The sequence below is a fragment of the Balaenoptera musculus genome, chromosome 16 (assembly GCF_009873245.2).
Source record: "Balaenoptera musculus isolate JJ_BM4_2016_0621 chromosome 16, mBalMus1.pri.v3, whole genome shotgun sequence".
Lineage (NCBI taxonomy): Eukaryota > Metazoa > Chordata > Mammalia > Artiodactyla > Balaenopteridae > Balaenoptera > Balaenoptera musculus.
Genome location: NC_045800.1, coordinates 28,171,775 through 28,175,786, shown reverse-complemented (window position 1 = coordinate 28,175,786; position 4,012 = coordinate 28,171,775).

Here is a 4,012-nt window from a genome sequence, read left to right as displayed (position 1 = left end):
GAATGGTGAGGCACTGCCCCCGCCCTGACACACACACCCATTCTGTGGCAGATTAAGGATGAGAGAAGCGACACTTCTGCAAGGGGGTTTAGGGGAGGGCAGCTCCAGAGAAGCTCAGCAGGGATCTTGGGAGGGCCTTCTCCTGTGATTCTCCAGGTGCCCCCACAGGGTGCTGGCAGAGGAGCCCCTCCTCCCACCGCTCCCCTCAGTCCTCTCCTCTCCACCTCCTCCACGTTCTGGGAGGCTGTGGGAAGACGCCCTGGTGAAGGGAGGCCCTTCTTGAAGTGGGAGCGCTTGCTGTCCCCGTTCTCATTGTCATGTGTTTGAATGTGCATATGTCTGTACGGTTTTGTGTCTTCGTGAGTTTCCATTTTCACGTGCTTTAGTGGCCGGCCATCCATGTATCTGAATGTGTAACACAGTCCATAAACATATTTGGGCCTTCTGGCCCTCCACGTTCATATGTAGCTGCATATGCCCACTACTGTGCGTGTACCCACACGTGTATCCCTGGGGGAACATCAATGTCTGTATGTGTGGGTGTGCATATATAGATGTGTGTATGTGTGTGGGGTGTCTGAATCCTGCTGTGTGTACTTTGTGTCCTTGCCCTTCACGTTCATATGTAGCTGCATATGCCCACTACTGTGCGTGTACCCACACGTGTATCCCTGGGGGAACATCAATGTCTGTATGTGTGGGTGTGCATATATAGATGTGTGTATGTGTGTGGGGTGTCTGAATCCTGCTGTGTGTACTTTGTGTCCTTGCCCTTCACAGTTGTCAAGGGAGGCTCTCTCCCTGTCCTGCTCTGGATCCTAAACCCACTTCTGATGTTACAGGAAGAAGCCGGTCAGTTGTCTCTTGCTGAGGAGGGGCTGAATGAAGTTTCCATCCCTCCCCTTCTCTCTGAGCCTCAAAGGCATGTCATGGTGACTCAGGCACCAAGCTATGGATCCCTGACCCCATCTCCAGTCTTTGCTCACTAGGACCCTCCCTGCTGGGCTCCTGGGTCCTCATGGTCTTGAACCTGGGTCTCCTCATTGCCCAGGGGTGCCCTGTGCCTGGAGCTTTGGGAATGTAGTCCATTCATGTTCTGCCCCCCAACCTCTGCTGAGTCTCCCCATCCCACTCAGACCAGAAGCCACCCCACATCCATTTAGTGACTCACCCTGTGTATTTGGAGGCAAATTCCAAAGCACCCTCACACTTCACAGCTTCTGATCCCTAACCACCTTAACCATTAAATCTACAACTTTGACACTCTCTCCTTCGACTTACAGCATCTGCCCCTCAACCAAACTTCACTGGATCCAGTCCTGGAAGAAAGGGAAAGAAAAGGGGGACTATGTGGCCAGTTGCTCCCCTTATGCTGGGACTCAGAACCTGGGGAGGGGAGACTGGGGGCCTAGGGCAGCTGAGGGGAAGGAAGCAGCAGGCAGAGAGGGGCTGAGCTTGGCAGAAAAGAAATGCTAGGATTCAGTCCATCCTCACGCAATCCCCCTGCCCCTGCCACACACACACACACACACACACACACTCACCCACACTCACCCTGTTGGAAGGTGACATTTGCTATTAACCTTATATTGGGCCATTTTGTAAATCAATGTCACTTACATTTAATAACAAGTGTAATCAAAGGAATTATGCAAATTTAATTTGATGCTTCTTGAATTATGCAAATCCGCGGTGCACATAATGTTCTCTGACATGTGCCCGTTGGAGAGAGAGAGCAAGGGAGAAAGTGGGGAGGGTCAGGGAGAGGGAGGCTAGGACTGGGACTGAGGGGAGGGGAGGATGGGGGTGGGCTGGGACTTGGGACTGGGAGAGAGGAAGGCAGAGTGGTGGAGGGCAGTGGAGCAGCTGCAGCCCAGGTGCTTGCCACTGTGGGTGGGATGGTTGTTCTGGTCTGGTACCTCCACCTTCTCCTTGTGCCTCTCTCCGGCTCCGGATTTTAGTCCCTCTCCCCTGCCCACACTCAGCATGACCTTGCTGGTCACATGTCCTCAATGTGTCCTTATGTGAAATGGGAGTGACCCAAAGGGGCTAACTACTTTTGGGACCAAGACTCCTGATACAGCGTGGTCCTCTGACAGGACCACAGCCCCCATGGCAAGGTGACCTGTTGTGACACCTGTTTTGTTCTTAATGGTCTTGAGGACCTGGCAGAAGAAATTTCACCATTCACCATGTGACAATAAGAACCTGCTGACCCGATCAATCCCAGGCACATATTGTGACAATGCTAGCATGATGATGATACACTCATATTGACACATGCATTTGTATCAGAGATGACAAAGTCACACACATACTGTTAAAACAATATAAACATAGCCAGTGACAATTAAACACGGACCCAGTTATTCCCAGGGACCTGCATAAAGGCTACATAAATACAAACACTCAGGTTTGCACTCCAATACAAGAACATTTAAAATGTCACCTGGACACACCTGGGCTCAAGGGACATTGATTCCTAGTGGTATACACATCCCAACACATGCTATGCTCAAAGCCAAACACATACTAACACTGACACCTGAACACACAAGTTACATTCCCTGATGCTGACATGCCCTCACTGACTCTTGAAGCAAACTCAGTGATTCAGGAAGCTCCTAGCAGAAACAGTGCCCCTCTTTACTGGTCAGATTCTGGCCGATGTTTATTTGGCCCTGCCCTCAACGTTGTCTGGAGTAGGACAAAGATCATGGTACTCTGAACAGATGTGATTCTGCAGCGTGAAAAGATGGGCCAACGTGAGGGGGAAAAACCACCCAGGCCATGAAACTGTTCTCCAAACTCTGGATGCTGGTTAGGACCATGGAGAGACATCTCAGGAGGTTACATTGCCAGGTGTGGACCAGCTCCCTGCAAACCCTCACTTCCTCCACAGCCCGCACCTACCACTAAGACCACCACAGACTGGCCCAGGGCCCTGACTGTGTGAGTAGGACAATATGGTGTCCCTCCCCTGAGCTGTCACCATGAATCCTCAAGGGTGCTTTTGAAGAGTATGGGAAAAGCACCCTCATTATTCTCCTTTCCCATGTAAGTCCTGTCTTAGGTTTACACTCTTTTTCAGCCCTCCCCTCATACTTGGAGTCCACAGGTCTGTTCCTCTGTACTGTTAATTGGATAGTGACCAGGAGTTTAGTGGGTCTGGGGGGGGCGTCAGGAGTCATGGTGTATCTGTCAAAGAGGGTGTGGCAGTGGCAGTGTACTTGTGCATAAATGCTACTATGTATCTATTATGAGTATCGTTATGGCTCAAAGTGTTTCTCCTTGTCATTCATGTGTCATTGGCTCATTTGTATGTCCATGGGTTAGGGTACGTTTGTGTTTGCTGTTTCAGTTTATCGTTTCTGTATCAATGCACCAGATATTTTATTTCAACATTGCCTCCATGTGTGTGGTATTCTGGGAATGTGACATTCTGTGTGTCCCTATGCTCTATTTCATACAGGCGAATAAATGAATACTTAATATCACCATGTTGGAATTCTTACAATGTGTTCTGTGTGTTACCATGTTTGAGTTGTCAAAATGTGTGTGCCATCACACCCGAGCCATCATGATGTCAAAGTTGATATAATCCGTGCCTAAATCTATCTCACTGTGTTTGAATGGCCCAGTGTGTTGTCAGTGTGTATTCTCATGAGCAAGCATGTTTCAGCAGGCTGAGTGTCAGTTGTTATGTTTAAATTGTCACCACGACTATACCATTGTATTTGCATTGTATGTGTTTGGATTATCGGGTGTATCATTGTATCCCCTGTATCACTGCATGCAATCAGTTTTGAGTTGATACAGTGTGTGTAATTGTGTTGCCTTTCTTTTAACTGTCCCCAGGTTGTGAGGGTCTCACCAGGTTTGAATGTTCACAGTGTGTCTCTGTGTATGACTCCAAGTTTGAGTTGTCATGGGTTATCTTTATGTGACAATGTATTTGCATTTTAACAACATGGTGTGTATCTGTCTGTTTGAGTTGGCACAATCTCTATGC